We start from the raw sequence: 21,028 nt of genomic DNA, 5'->3' as shown, positions 1-21,028 counted from the left end.
TTCTGGGGTATCCAGTGGGCTAGCATTAACTGGGGTCTTTCATTACAAAGACACATTGCTTAAGTCACCATTTTGATGACTGAAAAGAAACCATGCTGCAATCTCATTATATGGCAATTTTCTGGTTTAAAATTCTTTTAGATTAAAAATTGATGGGGGAGAATGAACATTCTATATTCAATTTTATATTTTCATAATTATTTTAATATACTTTCCAATATTATATAATTTTAAAACATTACTACTTACTTAGTTTTAGGATTTCTAAATTGGCCAGAGTAAAAGTTCTATTCATTCACAATATTAAGACCATAGAGGGTCCATTATGTTCAAGTGAGACATTTTAAGCTTTTTATTTGTGGTCCTTAAAGGTTGTGCTGGGGAATCAAGTCCAGTGCTTTATGTGCCTTAGTCTACCGCGTGCCTGAGCCTGATGTGACCTGTGGTTTTACTTTCACTCAACTGGAATAGAGAAAAATTTCACTAAGAAGGAAAAATTACTTGGCTACTTTCTCCAATATCTCTCGCATACATAAAGTAATATAATTTTATAGTGACAGAAAATGGTGTTCCTATTAGCAGTAACTATTTTTTTAGCCCCACTCTTCACTAAGTCTTGCGCCTTTCCAATTCCCTCTTTCCATAAAACATGATTAGATCCACTGGAAAACCACTTCCAGTCAGCCTCCTCCTTAAAAAGTCAAAACTTAACTAACATACCACCTGGTAGTCCCGCTATAAATTTTCAAAGGCCTGACTGCAATCAGACTCCTTCCTGAAAGCACTCCTTTGCTACAGGGAAAGCCTTCTTCCACTCCACCCCGTCCTGCAATCCCTGCTCTGCACCACCAGAAACCAAGATACAGCCATATCTCCTCCTTCTGTATCCTGCTTTGCTGCACCAAGAACCCCGCCTACATCAGGCTCCTCCCTCGAATCCTCAATTCATCCACCAGATACCGGGCCCATAACTACTCTAGTCCTTCATAGTCCCATTGCTCCCATATCCTAGTACCTCCAAGCTCCTCCTTTCCCTTTCTTACCCCACCCACAACTAGCCTTCTCCCACAAGCCCATCCTCGTTTCATCAGAAACTTCCCCCATAACTAGCCTACTTCTAAATGGCCTAACCTCGCAAACACAGCCTTGGACCTACTTCTTCCCACAAAGCCCATAATGCTATACCAAAAAACCTCCACTTCCCTATAACTGCCCTTGAAGCCACACCTTGCTTGGCTAGAAGCTTCTCACATAGCCCATCTCCTGCCTGGAAAGCCAGCCCTGCTCCAACACAAGCCTCTGAAAAGATGACTTTCAACTCATCTCTCTAATGAATAATTTTGGAGTTGCTTGCCTTACTATGTATCAGAGATTTTTGTAACAGAAATTCTCTACCAGAATCCATTTTGAATTTCCTTCTTCAACTAAAGTGACCTTTGGAAAAGATTGAAGTAAGATTACACAGGTGAAATGCCAGAAATAAAAACGTATTTGAGAACATAACAAAATAATGATGAAGATCCCATTCAATGGGCTTGAAATTTTCTAACAAAAGGAACTTAAGAATATTTAACTGCAGACTTTGTGAAGACTAGAAGACAAAAATACAATAAATGTCCTGTTATACCATGGTTCTGAAAACAAAACAAAACCAAGGAAAGACAACATAATGAGACAGAAGGGAATGAGGAACTTGTACATAGAATGAAAAACATACACAGAATCAGGTAAAAATAATTTTGGTCGCAAAATTTTGTGACCAAAATTATTTTTATTATATATATATTTCATTGTAAATTATATACATATATATATATAATATATATATATCATTGTAAATATTGTACTTTCCTAACCTGTGACTTAATATAGGTCTCAGCAGGGATCTGCCCAGGTAATTGTGTAGTTAGTCAATTTCATCATTGCAAGATCATCAGGATGGTAAACTCCCACACACCTTAACATACCTGCAGCAACACTAGACATACACTCCTATTGGTCCAACAGAATAAGCCAGACATGTATTTTACCAAAGCTTTGTAAGTGGTATTTTACCGAAGCTTTGTATGCTATGGTTTATTCAGGCGTGATACAAAATGTCTCTGCCCAGAATTAAATGATGCCATTTATAGCTAAAATGATTTAGGGTCATTATTAACATCTAATGCATGCTGAGGTTTTTATTTATACCTCTCCTTTTCCCTTTCTTTTTCCTCCCTTCTTTCTTTTCTTTTTCTTTCTTTCTTTCTATTTTTTTGGCCGGGGGAGTCTAGTCGTGAGGACTGAACTCTGGGCTTGGGTGCTGTCCCTCAGCTCTACAGCTCAAAGCTAGTGCTCTCCCAATTGAGCCACAGAGCCACTTCCGGCTTTTTTTTTTTTTTTGCTTATGTTGTGCTGAGGAATGGAAACCAAGACCTCATGCATGCAAGGCAAGCGTTCTACCACTAAGCCACCTTCCCAGCCCCTTTTCCTTTCTGTTTTCTTTCTTTCTTTCTTTCTTTCTTTCTTTCTTTCTTTCTTTCTTTCTTTCTTTCTTTCTTTCTTTCTTTCTTTCTTTCTTTCTTTCTTTCTTTCTTTCTTTCTTTCTTTCTTTCTTTCTTTCTTTCTTTCTTTCTTTCGTCCTTTCTTTCGTCCTTTCTTTCTTTCTTTCGTCCTTTCTTTCTTTCTTACATTATTTCTTCCCTTTTATTTCCTCTTTTAGGAAATGAGTATGAATTTAGATATTTTGTTTGTTGAACAAGTATTCTACCATTAGAACATCCTTTTTCGATTTATTTACTTTCTCATAGGTTTTCAATTTTGCTGAGGGCTTAACAGAGGCTAAGTTCCTCACTTCTGTCTGCCAAGTAGCTGGGATCCCAAATGCATTCCAACATGCCAGGCTTTAGGATGATATGAGACTCTTAGTACTTTCCTTGCATATTGGTCCTGAAATGTGATCTTCTCAAATTTTACCTCAATTAGTGATGTGAGTTCCAGTAGGCTTCTCTGTCAATATATATCATCTAAATGAATTATTGAAAGCAATTTCATTTTAATCTCTTTTTCTTTGCCAGTCCAGGGACTATTACAGTTTTATTTATATACAGTTTTTGTGTATATGTGCACATTAGCTTTAAAATATTACATTTTGACCAGTTTTTATTTTTTTAATTTTTCTTGGTTATGGGGCTTGAATTCTGGATCTAGGCGTTGTTCCTGAGCTCTTCAGATCAAGGCTATCACTTTACCACTTGAGCCACAGTGCCACTTCCTGTTTTCTGGTGGTTAATTGGAGGTAAGAATGTCATGGATTTCCTTTAAGGGCTAGCTATGAACTACCATCCTTAGATCTCAGCTACTGAGTAGCTAGGGTTAGAGGCATGAGCCACTGTCACACAGCTAAATTGTTACTTATTTTAAGTTCTATGATATAGTTGAGGGAGTATAATTATTGTGTAGAAAGGTAACTTTCAAGTGATCTCTCTAAATAATTTCAGAGTTTCATTTTCATAATATTTATTTCAGTGATTAATGATAGAAGCTCCCAAAGTAACAAAATGATCCTTCATATTCTCCTTCCCATGGGTACTATTGGAAGAGAATGAGTGAGATCTCAGTCTAAGATAATGTGTACTTGAAATTATAAAAAATTAGTTTGATGATACATAAAGAGCCAGTTAACACAACATGCTTTTCATTTTCTAAAGAAAGGAATGTCATACAAGTATGTTTATTGCCAGGCTTTTTCATCTGAAAAACAAAGAAAAAACAATATCATGAAAAAGCTGAAAGGGATCAGCAACCGTGTAACAGTCATATAGCATTGGAGACTTTAAGACATGAATTGGTTCAGGTAAAATAATAATCTGGGAAAGGTATATGTGAACTAAATTTATTCATTGTAATTTTTTATTTTTAATTATTATGTTGCTTGATATATAAATACATACATGTATATATATGTATGTATGTATGTATGTATACATGTAGTATATATATATATACATCTATATATATATATATACATGTATATTTATATATATCAACCCTGCAACACCACTGCACATGCAAACTTATGTGTTCATCATTGTAAGCTAGAACTGTGTTTTACCAAGGCTTTATATATAGTGTGTTATTTTTTCATTTAGGCTTGACACAAAATGTGTTTGCCCCTAGAAATAAGTGATGGCATTTATAACTACAATAATTTAGTGTAAATGTTTACATTAAACACATGCTCAGTATGAGTTGTTCTTTGTTTCTTTTCTTATTTTATCTTTAGGAAGTTGATTTGAGTTTAGATTTTGTGTTTGCCAGACAGGTATTCCACCACTGGAGTCATTCCAGCAATCCTTTCTTGTTTTTAAGTTACTGTACTCATAGAGTAGCAATTTTTGCACCCATCCCAAAAAGCAGGGATCATGATTGCATTCCAATATCCCTACCTTGTAGGTTGATATGGGTGATACTTTCCTTCCTAGATGCATTCAGAACAGTGATCCTCTCAAATTCTATCACTTTAGTTAATGGTGTGAGCTCCAGTTCTGCCTAACTCTAGATGATATTATGGAAATAAATGATTACAGATAATTTGATTTAATCATTGGCTAATATAGGTGATTTGATATTAAAATATATGGTAAGTTTGAAAATAAGAAAAAGAAAAAAGAAAGAAAGCGAAAGATAGAAAGAAAGAAAATTATTGAGAATGAATTTTTTGGAGTCAGGAATCACATGGCAGAGGTACTACCTGTATTGTGTATTAGGTTTGCCCCAGGCCATGCAGACCCTTTGCACACACCTTCCCACTTCTTGACTAAGTTTCCACCCTTTGTTATCTAGGTATTTGGCACACCTGGAGGCAGCCACCTCTCCCTCCTGCTAAGTCACAACCAGGTAAGCCTCTTGTCACACTTTCCATCAAACCAGAGGTGAGTCCCAGGTCTTAAAGTCACATCTAGATCCAGTGTGGCCAGAATTTTCCCCCACCTGGCCACACCTCATCCCTAGATAAGTCCTCGCCCAAGGTTGGGTCACCCCATTTTTTGTACATGCCTTTCTACCATGTATGGCATGGGCAGCAGTTCAGTAAATAAACTACTTACCTGACTGAATACCGTGTGGTGTTCTCTTCATTGACTACTTAATGAAATTCGCCTAATTAACATGCTTTACACTTAAGAATTTCTAGTATGAATCTATGGATACTTTTGTGACACATGTGAGTTCTGTATCTACAAAACATATGTACATACTCATCATTTAACAATATAATTCTGCCTGGAATCTTTAATAGCACTTTAATTAAGCATAAAGTCTATTTTGTTTGCTTTCCTTTGTTTTGTTTGTTTTTTTGCTTAAAGTAAAAAAAGAGTTAGTGGGACAATCTGAAAGGATCTCTGGCTTCATATTTTCTCATCACCCTGGGCTACAACCTGTGTGCTACCAGCTCAGACGATGGGACTTTGAAATTCTGGAAAGTAGATGCACATCCTAATGACCGATGGCTTCGGGATTTCTGATTCTTTTTTAAATGTAATTGTTACTTATATATGTACAGTGAGGTTACCATTTCACAAGAAATTCAGACATTTACATGTTTATTTATATTTTTTGTCAGTTGTGGGGCTTGAATTCAGGGCCTGGGCACTGTCCCTGAGACTCTGGGCTCAAGTTACGTAGCACTCTACCAATTGAGCCACAGAGCCACTTCTGGCTTTTGAGTTGTTAATTGGAGGTAAGAGTCTTATGGGGACTTTTATTCCTGGGCTGGCTTTGAACTTCAATCCTCAGATCTCAGCCTATGAGTAGCTGGGATTACAGGTATGAACCACTGGCACCTGGCTTGAAATGGTCTTGTGTGTGTGTGTGTGTGTGTGTGTGTGTGTGTGTGTGTGCGTGTGTGCGTGTGTGTGTGTGTGTGTGTGAAAATAACATGGAGAGGGGTTATAATTATATGGGCAAAGTAATGAGCACATTTCTTATCAAGCATTGTTGCCCCATCCTTTGACTCCCCTTCCCATCCCTTCTTATCTCACCCACACACACCTCCCCACCCCCCCAACCCACACTCACTCCCCTCCTCCAGGCAAGTTTTAATGTTCTTTTTCCAACATAACATCTTGTATATATCATTGTTGCAATGGGTCCAACTGTATCCCTATTTAAACAATTTGTTTTTTCCCTTCCCTTCCACAAATTATACCAATATCAAATACAATAAAATCAGGGGTAATACCGTGGGGGAGGGACATACAAAGCAACAAAGAAATCATCTGATAAATATGTTAGAAACAATGCCATGAAAGAAAAAAAAATACATTTGAATCCTTATCTTGGTGTTCATTTCACCTAACATCAACTTATCTGACTTTTTCTGCTTGTCTCAGACATTTACTAGTTATTGAAAATAAAGGAAACCATGGGACCTGTTACTTTGGGCCTGGCTTACTTCATTTAATATAATTTTTTCCAAGGCTTTCAGTTTCCTAACAAATGGGGCAATGTTATTCTTTCTGATGGAGGCAGAGAATTTCATTGTGTATATAGACCATATTTTCTTGATCCATTCATCTACTGAGGGGTATCTGAGTTGGTTCTATATCTTAGCTATGGAAAATAATGCTTCAATAAACATAGTTTCGCTGGTAACATTAGTATTGTCTTGTTTGTGATCATTTGGGTAAATGCCCAAAAGTGAGACTGCTGGGTGATACTAGAACTTTGTGTGGAGTCTTTTGAAGAACCTGCATACAGCTTTCCAAGGTTTTTGACCAAGTTTACACTTCCACCAACAATGCAATAAGGTTCCCTTTTTGCCACATCCCCTACAGCATCTATTGTTATTTGAGTTCTTGATTATACCCATTCTAACTGGGGTGAGGTGTTTGTTTTTTGATGTTGTTTTGATTTGTATTTCTTTTATGGGTAGGGAGGTTGAACATATCTTCATGTGTCTGTTGGCCATCCTTCTTTCTTCTTCAGAGAAGAATCTCTTTAAGTCTTAGGCTCTTTATTTATTGGATAGTTGTTTCTTTGAGGATTTTTTTGGGGGGGATTTGATTTTTTGGGTTCCAGGTATATTTTAGATATGAGACACTTGTCCGTTGTATGGCTAGTGAAGATCTTCTCCCAGTATGTGGGCTTTCTATTGATCTTGCTAACTCTTTCCTTTGCCTTTCAGAAGCTCTGCAATTTCATGCAATCCCATTTCTCCAAACATTTTTTTATTTGTTGTCCTTCTGGGTCTCTTTTACAAAAATATTGGTCTGTGCCAAGCTGACCTAGTGTTTCTCTTATTCACGGACTCCACTCCCAAATTAATCAAACTGATTCAAAACTTTGGCAAAGTAGCAGGGTATAAATTTAACCCTCAAAAATCAATGACTTTTCTGTATGCCAACAATGAGAAAAGCGTCGCTGAAATCAGGAAAACAACTCCATTCGTAATAGGCCCCCACCCAAAAAAAAAAAAAAAACCATACCTAGGAATTAACTTAACCAAAGACGTGAAGGAACTCTATGATGAAAACTTTAAAAAAAACATGAAAAAGGAAATCAAAACAGAACTTAGAAAGTGGAAAAACCTCTTATGCTCCAAGATTGGAAGGATCAATAGCGTGAAGATGGCAGTACTTCCCAAGGCTATCTACAAATTCAATGCGATAACTATCAATATTCCAACCTAATTCGTCAAGAAAATAGAAGAGGCAATCCAAAAATACATATGGAACAACTAAATACCCCAAAAAGCAAAAACAATCCTTAACAGAAAGAACAGCGCTGGAGAAATATCAACACCAAATTTCAAAATCTACTAAAAAGCCATAGTCATCAAAATAGCTTGGTAGTGACACAAGAACCTCCCTCAGGACCAATGGAATAGAATTGAAATCCCAGAAATGAACCTACAGGCATACAGCTATCTAATCTTTGATAAGGGAGCTAAAAAAATAGAATGGAAGAATGACCGCCTCTTTAGTTAATGGTGCTGGCAAAATTGGTTATTCACTTGTAGAAAACTAAAGTTAGATCCTAATCTAAAACTCGTGTTACCTCAGGTCCAAAGGTGTCCTTGTGTTATTTCAGTGAAGCCAGAAATCATTCACTATACCTCAAGCAGCACCATAGATTGTTCCTGGAAGTAAATGTTACTGGATGTGGAAACTGATCCCAGGAGAGGAATGGAACATAGAGGACTGACAAAGCTCAAGTTAACTTGTGCTCTCCTTTTTACTGTAAAAGAAGAGAATCCGAAGGCTTGAAGAAAACTCTGTCCTTAACTTTTTCTACTGTGTTTTTACTCATATATAATTTTTCTGTAAACTTCTAGTTGAGAGAATTCCAAAAAGAAATAATGTGCCATTTGGTGGCCAGCATAGAACAGAAGGAAATAACGTTGTTTTAAATATTTTCTACTGCAGGGGCTGGGAAGGTGGCTCAGTGGTAGAGAACTTACCTTGCATGCCTGAGGCCCTAGGTTCGATTCCTCAGCACCACATGAGCATAAATAAGCCAGAAGTGGTGCTGTGGCTCAAGTGGTAGAGCGCTAGCCTTTAGTTGAAGACCTGAGGTAAAGCGCCGAGTCCCCGAGTTCAGGCCCACGACTGGACCCCCAAAAAAATTCTCCAAAGAAACAAAGACATGGAGGTTTTAAAGTGTTTTATGGATAGATATTTCACTCCTGACATGATTCTCTTACTGCAGGAGTCAGTTATCAATTCCTTTAGTTTGGTCATGAGTTTTCTAGAGCAATAAAGATTCCTAAAGAACATCCAGTGCGTATGATCAGCAAAAGGAGCCACTTCTCAGACCAGTACTCCTTTAAGGAGGGTCCCAATGAAATAATCTGGTTTTTTTGTTTGCTTTTTTGCTTAGTTTATGTTGGTTCTGGGGCTTGAATCCAGAGGCTGGACCCTGTCCCTGAACAGTTTTTGTTCCTGCCCACTAGCCCCCAAATCTAGTACTCTACTGCTTGAACCAAAACTCCACTTCTCGATTTTTTGCTGTGTAATTACAGATAGGAGTTTGACAGATTCTCCTGCCTGGGTTGGATTTGAACTAAGATAGTAAGAAAGCCAAGAGACATCAACTATACAGTCTTCTCTTTTCAAATGAGAAATATTAGATGAAGTTTATTGTAAAGCTAATATTTGAACATTTTTTCTAACTTTTTTGTGAGTTACAATTACATGGACAAGATAACGAGAACATTTCTTATCAATCATTGTTGCCTCCTCTTTGTTTACCCTTCCCATCCCTTCCCATATACCCTCCTCCCCCATCCGATCCTCCAAAGTTGTAAAATTCGTTTTTCGACATAACGACTTGTACATCTCATTGTTGCAATGGGTCCACCTGTATCCCTAGTTAAACGATTTGTTTTTAGAGAATATGTCCACCAAACAATCCATAACATAACTCAGCAAAAGTAGGTGCACTGAATCATTTTGGAATTTTTTTTTTGATTGGGAAGATTATTGATCTTGTCTTTCCTTTTAGGGAAACTTTAAGTCATATTTAACCACTTTTGTTCTTGTGGGGCTTGAACACTGATCCTGGGTGATTAGCTACAGCACCACCTCCTGGTTTCTGGTGGTTAATTGAAGGTTAGGGTCTCTTTGACTTTCCTGAGCAGGCTGACTTTGAACCACAATCCTCTTTTCACAACCTCCTTAGTAGCTAGGATTACAGGTGTAGGCCACCAGCATCTGGCTCATATTTGCATTTATGTGAACTGAATGACACTGTGTAGACAAAGAATGGAAATTTTAACCAAATAATGACATTGCAGCATTTCAGAAAAATTGAATTAGCAATAAATATGTCCTCCTTTTCCATTTTGTTACATCAATGAATGATGAGCTTTGGGACCCTTACATTATCATCCTCTGCCATCAGTACAGGTGTATTTAGTATCAGGAAATATTCATAGAGAAATATGGAAAGAATGAGATTTTTAGAAAACAAAGGAGATAAGGTATGAAAGACTAGCATAGAAGGAGATACATTTATCACACAGAGACTAAGAGCTAGCCTAAGAGATTTAGAATGCTAAAAGCAATGAGGAAAAGCCTAGTTGACAACAAGTTCTACAATAATCAAAAATGGTTCTCTAGAACAGTTTCTGGTATACCTTAATTACTATCATTTTTTCCTTCTATCTGGAGTTATTCCTTATTTTCTTTCACAAATATTAATTAGCCTCTGCGTTTTTGGTGCTATAACTCACCAAAAAGGTTTCAAAATCACACTTAGCCTACCCTTCTCTTTGTGATTAGCAGTGACAACACAAATCCTGGAATCATTGAATTTCCAGAATTAAACTTTACCTGACATCTAAGCACATTCCTGGCATTAATTGCTGTGACTTAATGAACAAAACTTTTTCAACACAGTATCCTAACATAAGTAAAGTACATAAATTAGGGACTGTTGTCAGGTGTCAGTATGGAAGAAGCAATTCTATATTCCAAATGTGGGTTCATTATTTTGTATTTCCTAACTAAATGTTTTTGTTTTTTGTTCTTTTTGCCAGTCAAAGGGCTTAAACTCAGGGGTAGGGAATTTTCCTGAGGTTTTCTTTCTAGCTCAAGGCTAGCACTCTACCACTTGAGGCACAGCAACACTTCCAGTGTTGTTGTTTTTTTAATGTGTTACTAAGGAATGAACCCAGGGTTTCACGGTTGCTAGGCAATCACCGTACCATGAAGCCAAATTCCCAGAGTCCTAAATAACTTTCTTAAGATGGCCTTACATTTTCATTCAGTAGGTATATATCATAATTTTAGCCAGGTGCTAGAAAATGATGTAGAAAGCAATACAATACAAAAAGTCTAGTAAGGCTGGATGGACAATGAATAACTGTCATGGTCTAGCCAGGGAACAGAAGGGCTTATCTCATGAATCTGTTTCAACAAGCTAGCGAGACAGCTACTGACCCACAGCCCACCTCCAGAATGAGAGGGCCACCTTGGGTTCCATCCGCATGGGGATGCTTGGGCCCCTCTTCCAGCACCCATTCAACCAGGTCTTGGGAAAGAGAGAGAAAAAAGTCAGAATTACAATTAAGTCTGGTGCCGTAACTCAGAATTCTAATCCTAACGACACAGGAGGCTGAGATATGAGGATCATGGTTCATAACCAGCCAAGGCAGGAACGTCTGTGAGACTCTTTTCTCCAAAGAACCACCAGAAAATCAGAAGTAGTGCTGTGGGTTCAAGTGGTAGAGCACTAGCCTTTTTCTGAGGCTCTCAGGAACAGCACCCAGGCCTACAGTTCCAGCCCCACGACTGACAAGAAGTGAACTTCCTAACACAAGAAGTGGACTGAATAGTACCCATTGTCCTAGGGAGCATAGTAGCGAAGTCAGACAGAGCTTCCTGTGAAGTTGACGTCATAAGTTGGTCACCTGGCTTCTCTGTGCCTTGGTTTCGCCAGCTGTTTATACTCAACACAGTGAAGGATCCTCTTCCTCATGGGGATAGGGTAATGATGAAAGACAGCCATGTTTTGTTTGATAATCCCACATCTGTGGCACGATTAATAACAGGGTCCACCTGAGCTCTTTCTGGGTATCTTCCTGTCATTTGCTCACAGAATTGCAGAGAACCTTCTGTGAAGGCCACTCCCTCTGTGCCTAGCCATGCTCCAGAGATCCCTCTGTATAAATCCCTTTTTTCCTCACAACTGTCCTGTGAGGAGAATGAGGTTCGATGGTTGCAACCCTACCCAGAGCTTCACCTGTGGTCAAGAATCGTCTGCTGTGAGTTTTCTGCCTGCTCAAACTGACAAGAAACCATTCAAGCCACAGGAAAATCAAAAACCACAAGCAGACCAGAGACTCCAACAAGAGACATGTTAAGGACACAGTGAGATACAGGATCTTCCTATCTCCCCCACCCCCCCCCATAAATAATCTAAGAAATCTTTTTAATATCTTTTATAAAAAAATTTTTCTGAAAGTTTTTTTTTTAATTTTTAACTTTTAAATTTTGTTTTCTATTAACTTTTTTTCTTCCTATTATAATTTTTATTTTAGGGGTATATGTGTGTGTACATTTTTTTTTTAATTTTTGTTTAGCTCTACTGACCATTTGATCATTTTTTTCTTTCCTTCTCATTCTTTTCACTATTTCTTCTTTTTCATTCTTCTTTGCATGACATAATTGCTGTTCTGCTCATCCTCAGATATGCCAATAGTTGATTATTAGACCTTAGCCCCATTGTGTACAAGCTTAATCCACAAATTTATTACTCAATTTAAAACCTATTAGACTTAAATTCCTTAATAGCAGTACTACCTCTTTATACATATATAATATTTTAAGCAATTTTATTTTAAAGTTTTTCACATCTCCTTTTTATCCCCCCTTCTCTTATTCTATCCACGTTCTTCTCTGAATATTACATTTTCAATTTGCATAATTTTAAGTGTTACACTTCTTAATTTTTAATTTTTGTTTTTCTATTTTTTCTTGTTTTTTTTTCTTTCTGTTTCTTCTTATTTATTGTCTCTCCACTATCATTCTATCCAACCTATTTCCCGCTTTGAGAATAGGATTGAATTTAGTTAATTCTCCCACAGCCTTTCCACATCCCTATATGCTATTTTTACCCATATCTCTCCTCAAACTTAATAATTTCTGTTTGCCAAATTCTTCTTTGCGGTTCGTAGCCCATTAATACATAGTTGTTTGATGTTGAATAGGTATATCTGTTGAACTAGACTTTTGCAGATTTTTGAGTTTGCAACTACAGACTTTGGTTGATGCTTGCCTTAAAATAGTGTGCTAGCACAAAACTGGTGTTACTTTCATCTCAAATGGGCAGAGCAACCGGGAAAAACACAAGAAAAACGGCAAGTCCGGGTATCTCAACTCCCACTCATGATAATCAGGGGACAGAAAAGATAATGAATAATCCAGAGGAGAGTTCCCAAAAAGCTCTACAAACACTACTGGTAAACATGTTAAATGAAAATATTGAAAAACTGCAAAGAATTCTGAATGAGCGTGATAGGGAGAGGGAGGAGGCAAAACAAAGGTTAGTACAAGAATATCATGAGCATGAGGAAGCTACTCAACGATTGATACAGGAATTGCATGAGCAGCTTGAGAAACTCAAAGAGAAATAAAGGAATGTCGTGAGAAGACTGAGATCAATCAATGAGAACTACAGGAACTGCATGAACATGAAGAAGCTAAGCAAAGAGTAATACAGGAATTGAGAGAGTTGGATTAGAATGTAGAAAGATCACTAAAGGCATTCATGGAACCCATAAACAGAGAACTGAAAGAAATTAGGGAGACCACACAGGGAATGCTGAATGGAACCCAACAGAAGGAATGGGAATAACCAATCAACAGAGTGATTTGAGAATAAACACTGAAAATCAAATTAAGGAAGTAAAGAAGTTCATACAAGATCTAAAACAATGCTTCAACAAAGAATTTGAAGCCATCAAAGCCGACCAACTAGAAGAAAAAGAAATACAAAAACAAAGTATGAAGTCTCGACAGCAGGTTAGACCATGCAGAAGATCGAATTTTGGGGATTGAAGACACCCTAGACATTATAGAGAAAGAACATACAACCATCAAAGACAAATCCAAGATATATGAGAGATCTATCCAACACTTGGAAGACACCATCAGAAGGCCTAATCTAAGGATAATGGGTGTAGAGGAGCATCTAGAAACAGAAGTTAATGGTTTAGGAAATTTGTTTACCAGGATCCTCGCAGAGAACTTCCCAAACATGCAAAAAGATAGGCCTATTCAGATACAAGAAGCTATTTGAACTGCAAATAGACCGGTCCAGAATAGGACATCCACTGTCACATTGTAATCCACACAGGATCAATTCAGACCAAGGAAAAGATCCTTAAAGCTGTCAAGGAGAAAAGATCAATCACCTATAAAGGGAAACCAATTAGAATCACCTCAGATTTCTCAGCAGAGACAATCATAGCAAAAAAGAGCATAGAATGATGTATGCCATTCCCTAAAAACAAACAACTATCGACCAAGAATTATGTACCCACATAAACTCTCCATAACTGAAGGTCAAATAAAAAGCTTCCATAGCAAAGAAAAATTGAAACAATATATCTCCACCAAACCAGCCCTACACAACATTCTTAAAGATGTCCTACACATAGAAAATCAACAAGACCACAATAAAGGCCAAGAAATTGTACCCAAACTGAGAATCCAATAACCTCAGGAAGAACCCAGTTGCCTCAGCCCCCAAGAAGGTGGATAAAATGGCAGGTATTCCCAAATACCTCTCAGTCCTATCTCTCAACATTAATGGACTTAACTCTCCAATTAAGTGAAATAGACTATCTAGTTGGATTAAAAAGCAAGATCCTTCTATCTGTTGCCTCAGGAGTCACATCTTGCCCATAAAAACAAACACATTTTCAACGTGAAAGGCTAGAACAAAATCTACCAAGCAAACTGCCCCAGTAAACAGGTGGGAGTTGCAATCCTAATGTTAGATAAAATAGACTTCAAATTAAAATTCGTGAGAAGAGGTAAAGAAGGTCGCTCCATACTAATTAAGGGATCTCTCCTTCAGGAGTATATTACAATTCTAAATATCTATTCACCAAATAACGGAGGACCCAAATTTATCCAAGAAACGCTACTTTCCCTCAAATCCCACAGAGATCCAAAGACATTAATTGTTGAGGCATTTAACACACCATTTTCCACACTAGATATATCAACTAGTCAAAAACTCAACAGAGAAGGGGCAGATCTAAACAACTGCATATATCAAATAGATTTCACAGACATCTACCAATATTTCAGCCATTAGCATCAGAATACATGTTCTTGTCAGCAGCACATGGAATGTTTTTTGAAATAGACCACATTATAGGCCACATAGCAAACTTGTCCAAATTCAGAATCATTGAAGTTATACCTTCCATTCTCTCATACCACAAGGGAATAAAATTAGATCTCAACACCAAAAGCCACCAAAGAAAGTCCTGTAACTCATGGAGGAAATTCAAATGTTCATGATATTCAACAAAAATGAACACAGAAATTACTCGCACCTCTGGACACAGCAAAGCCAGAACTCAGGGGCAAGTTTATAGCTCTGAGTTCCTACATCAACAAATTGGAGAGATCTGAAACCAACCATTTGATAAGACATCTGAGCCTCCTTGAAAAAAAGCATCAAGATAATCCCCAATCCAGTAGACGGTAAGAAATAATTAAAAATATATCAGAATTAAATGAATTAGAATCCAAAAAAAAATAGAAAAAATCAACAAAACAAAGAGTTGTTACTTCGAAAAAATTAACAAAATTGACAATCTTAGCAAATCTTATCAGGAAAAGAAGAGAACACACCCAAATAAATAAACTGAGAGATGAGAATGGAAACATCACCACAGAAACAGCCAAGATTCAGAACATTATAAGGGAATACTTCTCAAAACTTTATGCTAATATGTTTGAGAACTTAGCAGAAATAGACCTTTTCCTAGCAAATATTGACATGCTGCAACTAAACCAGGATGAGTTAAAACATCTTAACAGGCCCATATCTAGCATTGAAATAAAAGCAGCAATAACACACCTTCCATCTAAGAAAAGCCCAGGACCAGATGGCTTTACAGCAGAATTCTATAAGGCCTTCAAAACACAGCTCACACCAATACTACTTCAACTCTTCAATGAAATTAAAAGAGAAATTTCACTACCGAATTCATTCTATGAAGCCATAATAACCCTCATCCCCAAACCAGACAGGGAACTATAAACCCATTACTTTGATGAACATTGATGCAAAACTTCTCAACAAAATTTTGGCCAATCGACTTCAACAATTCATTCAAACAATACATCATCTAACAGGATTCATTTCAGGGATGCAAAGCTGGTTCAATATACCGAAATCAATTCATATAATTCATCACATCAACAGGAGCAAGGGTAAGAACCACATGGTTATCTCAATAGATGCCGAAAAGGAATGTGACAAGATCCAATGCCCCTTTATAATGAAGGTTCTGGAAAAATTAGGAATCCATGGAACTTTCCTCAATACAATAAAGGCTGTATATGATAAACCTACAGCCACACTATACTTAATGGTGAAAAACTAAAGCCACTTCCTCTTAACTCAGGAATGATACATGAATGTCGAAGCTCTTTACTTCTCTTCAATCTAGTATTAGAATGCTTAGCTACAGGAATAAGACAAGATGCAAACCTAAAGGGGATACAAATAGGGAAAGAAGAAGTAAAACTCTCCCTCTTTGCAGATGTCATGATCTTGTAGTTAGAGAATCCCATAGAGTTCACTCACAAATTACTCAAGGTGATTCAAAAATTTGGCAAAGTAGCAGGGTATAAAATTAACCCTCAAAAATCAATGGCTTTTCCGTATACCAACATTGAGGAAAGTGTGGCTGAAATTAGGAAAGCAACTCCATTCGTAACAGCCCTACAAAAACTAAAATACCTAGGAATTAACTTAACCAAAGAACTGAAGGATCTCTATGATGAAAACTTTAAAAACCTGAAAAATGAAATCAAAACAGATCTTAGAAAATAGCAAAAGCTGCCATGTTCCTGGAATGGAAAAATCAACATCGTGAAAATGGCAATATTTCCCAAAGCTATCTACAAATTCAATGCGGTACCTATCAATATTCCAACTTCATTCTTCAAGGAAATAGAAGAGGCAATCCAATAATTCATAGGGAACAATAAAATACCCCAAATAGCAAAAACAATCCTCAACAGAAAGAACAGTGCTGGAGGAATATCAATACCAAATTTCAAACTCTAATACAAAGCAATAGTAATCAAAATGGTAATCAAGAACAGACCTCAGGACCAATGGAACAGAGTTGAAAACCCAGAAATGAACCTACAGACCTATAACCTTCTAATATTCGATAAGGGAGCTAACAAAATACAATGGAAGAAAGACAGCTTCTTCAGTAAATGGTGCTGGCAAAATTGGTTAACTACTTGTAGAAAACTAAAGCTAGATCCTTATATATCACACTGAACCTGAATCAACTCCAAATGGATCAAAGACCTCGATGACAAAGCAGATATACTGAAAACATTACAGAATGGAAGAGGAGAAATCCTAGGTCTCTTTGGCAAAGGCTGAAATTTTCTTAATAGAGACTCAGAAACACAACAAATCAAAGAAAGTTTGGACAAATGTCATTGCATTAAATTGCAGAGCTTCTGTATGGCAAAGGACATAGCTAGCCAGATCAATAGAAAGCCTACGGATTGGGTGAAAATCTTCATTAGCCATACAACATACAAGGGTCTCACATCTACAGTGTACCTGGAACGCAAATAAATCCCCCAACAACAAATCTTCAAAGAAACAACTGCCCAATAAATAAGTGTGCTAAAAGCTTAAAGAGAAACTTCTCTAAAGAGGAAAGAAAGATGACCAATAGACACATGAAGAGATGCTCAACCTCTCTAGCCATAAAAGAAATGCAAATCAAAACAACATTGAGATACCACCTCACCCAAGTTAGAATGGCTATAATCAAGAACTCTAATAACAGCAGATTCTAGAGAGGATGTGGACAGAAGGGAACCTTACTGCATTGTTGTTGGGAGTATAAACTTGTTCAAACACTTTGGAAAGCAGTATGGTGGTTTCTCAAAAGACTCCACATAGAACTCCCCTATGACCTAGCAATCCCACTCTTGGACATTTACCCAAATGTTCACAAACAAGACCACACTAAAGCTACCAGCACAACTATGTTTATTGTAGCCTTTTTTTATCATAACTAAGATATGGAACCAACCCAGATACCCCTCAGTAGATGAATGGATCAAGAAAATGTGGTATATATACACAATGGAATTCTATGCCTCCATCAGAAAGAATGACATTGCCTCATTTGTTAGGAAATGGAAAGACTTGGAAAAAATTATATTAAGTGAAGTAAGCCAGGCCCAAGGAAACATAGGTCCCATGGTTTACCTTATTTGCAATAACTAGTATATGTCTGACTCAAGCAGAAAAGTTCAGATAAGTTGGTGTTAGGGAAATGAACCCTAAGATATGTATTCAAAAATTTTTACTTTCATTCCATTTTTTCTAGTACATTTATAAGTTTATTTATTTGTTGCTTTTTATGTCCCTCCCCCACGGTAAAATCCCTGCTTTCACTGTATTTTATGTTGTTATAATTTATGGAGTGGAAGGAAAAGAAAATCATTTAAATAGGGATTACAGGTGGACCCATTGCAACAATGAGACGTACAAGTCCTAAGTCGAAAATGAACTTTACAACTTTGTTAGGGGTAGGTGGAGAGTCGGATAGGGAGATGGGGAAAGGATGGGATGGGAAGGGGAATCAAAGTAGGAGGCTACAATGCTTGATAAGGTATGTACTCATTATCTTGCCCATGTAATTTTAACCCCTCTGTACAGTATTTTCACTATAAAAATATGAAGAAAAAAAGAATCATCTGCTGTGGACTAAACGTTTGCGATAATCCATCTAAATCGATGACTGGGCAGGTTGTTACACGTCTACCATCCCAACTCCAGAGGACCAGGTCTGGTGAAGCATACCTGTCGTAGATAGGAGGACCTCGATCCAGCCCAGCCAGAGCATATCTTGAGTCTCTGTTTCAGAAATGCCCAAGACAGAAAGGTGGCTACTCAGAGCCAGGGAGAGGACACAAGTAGGGGGTCATGGTGCCCCCAGAGGGGTGTCTGACCTGGGGTAGGGGTGGTTTCGGGGCAGCCACTCACCTGTGCTGCTGGGAGAACTTGCTTTAGGCTGCTCCAGGTGGGGCGAGCAGCGATGGCAGTGGCATTGCAGACACATGGCCTCAGAGCAAAAAACCAGGGCCAGGGATCATGTTGGGGCTTTACAAGGCCTGGCAGGGTGCCATTGCCTGATGTTTGAAATTCCGCACCTTGTGAAGGAGGGAAGGAAGTCTGGGTGTGGGCAGGCATCTCAATTTCCTTCTATATTCCAAAGTTGCCTGGAGTCTCTTCCTCACCACTCAACATCTCTACCTTCCTCAATTGCTGGTAGTGGTATAAACTAACAGAGGGAATCCTGGTGCTACCAGGCAGCATGGAATGTGGGCGTGGCCACCATTCTTGCATCTCATTGGTCAGAAAGAACTATGAAAGAATGGGGGTGTGGCCAGAATCCTGTGATGCAAGCAGCATGGGTGGAGTCAAGAAGATAGCAGCTCCCCCAGCCCTTTTCCCAGGGAACAACGTCCAATTCAGTTGGAGACAAAAGAATGTCCTCATTTAGCTGGATAGCTTCACAGATTGTTGTGTATGTCTGTTTGCTCCCAGTCCCAGACCTTGTACTCAGGATAGGAGCACAGTCTGTGAGCTGCTTTTGATCAAGGCTGGCCTTCCACACTAGAGCCACAGGGATTCTGGCTTTGTTGGCACTGAAGTTGGGCTTTCTTGCCTAGGGTGACTTTGACAAGGATCCTCCCATCACAGCCTTGTAAGTATCAAGGAGGACTGATGAGAGCCACTGGTGCCTGCCTAATCATTGGTCTTGTTGATGTTCTTGGACAGACTGGTGAGTTCCCTATCCTCCAGTTTAAGTGGTGGGAGCTGTAGTCCACAGTTGGAATCTTGGTCCTGACACCTCCAAATGGAAGGAGATCCTAAAAAACTTATTCCTGTCCAAATGATTACCGATGGAATATGATGTATGTCATGATTGAAAGAGCAGTTCTTGAATGATTCTAGGATAAAATTATACACAATTATGTTATAGGACACTGATCGATGTTAGTTAATATTTTATGAGGCATTTAAACAATCACATTAATACAATGGAGGTATAATGAAATACCTTAGAATTACTATACTATTACATACTATAAAGGTACCATTTTTCTGCCAAGACTGGGATTGGAACCCGTGGTCTTGTTAACTCTGTTGCACTGTGTGGGAAGGGGAAACTGGCCTCCTAGAAGTCATGTCTATTCCTTAGGCTTGAAATAGAAAACATCCTATCTCATGTACAATTTACATATATGATTTATATTTATATATATATGTTGACTCCATATTGCATTCAGTGCAGTTATTTTATTTTTTGTTTTATTCATGTATTGACCATTTATTTTGACTATTATGGCACATAAAACATTGATTACATTGATTACATAAGATAGAGGCCTGCATATGTATTCCATTTCATACCTGACACCCAGGACTTTCACAGAAAAGGAAAACATCTGTCACCATCAACTTCTTACTCCACAATTCATTTTTGGGGAGTGCTGGCATCTGAACTCACAGCCTACAAGTCTACAAGGCCCAATTCATGAATGGTGAGTGTCAGCATGCCATCCTGGGGCAAATTGAGCTGACAGGCTGTTCCCAGGACCTGAGCTCAAGCCCCAGGAGTTAACAAAATAAGAACAGATTGACATGCAGATGGAAGTATGTAATAAATATGTGTTTTTAGAGAGTATCAGAGATGTCTATACATTATTCAGTTATGTAGACTACATTCCTACCAATTCCTGGGTAATAATCATGCGTCCATGTAATTAATGTTATTGTTTTCAACCTTATACTATTAATGAAATCAATCAGTGTCCTGAAATTATTGCGTTCCTGTAATAATATTCTTTTTATGCTTCATAAATATTAAATAAAATCAATTAGCTTCCTGAAATGCTGCTGTCTAATTTTATAGGAGCATCATTCATGATCAACTCATTGAACCTTGACATTGATAATATTCCATTGTTCTTCCTATGGATGGGAACCATATTTTAGTATCTCCTGCCATTGGTTGATGTTAAGAGGGGGATTCGAAATCAGGGCCTATGTTGCCATGTGGGCCTATGGCTTCCCAGATAGTCTGCCAGCCTTCAGCATTGCAAGGTAAAGTACCCTTTGCAACAGTGTCATTCAGACCCATGAGGGTCACCGAGCAATGGAAGAAAACATAAAAAGGCCACATTTTTTCTGTGAATTGCTTTCCCTGCAAGACCTGGGGGTCTAGGATCCCAGAAGCACCTGTAGA

Source organism: Dipodomys spectabilis, unplaced genomic scaffold (genome assembly GCF_019054845.1).
Source record: "Dipodomys spectabilis isolate Male_0828 unplaced genomic scaffold, ASM1905484v1 ptg000008l, whole genome shotgun sequence".
Classification (NCBI taxonomy): Eukaryota; Metazoa; Chordata; class Mammalia; order Rodentia; family Heteromyidae; genus Dipodomys; species Dipodomys spectabilis.
The sequence above is the reverse complement of the archived record's forward strand: the minus strand, read 5'-3'. Positions refer to the sequence as shown.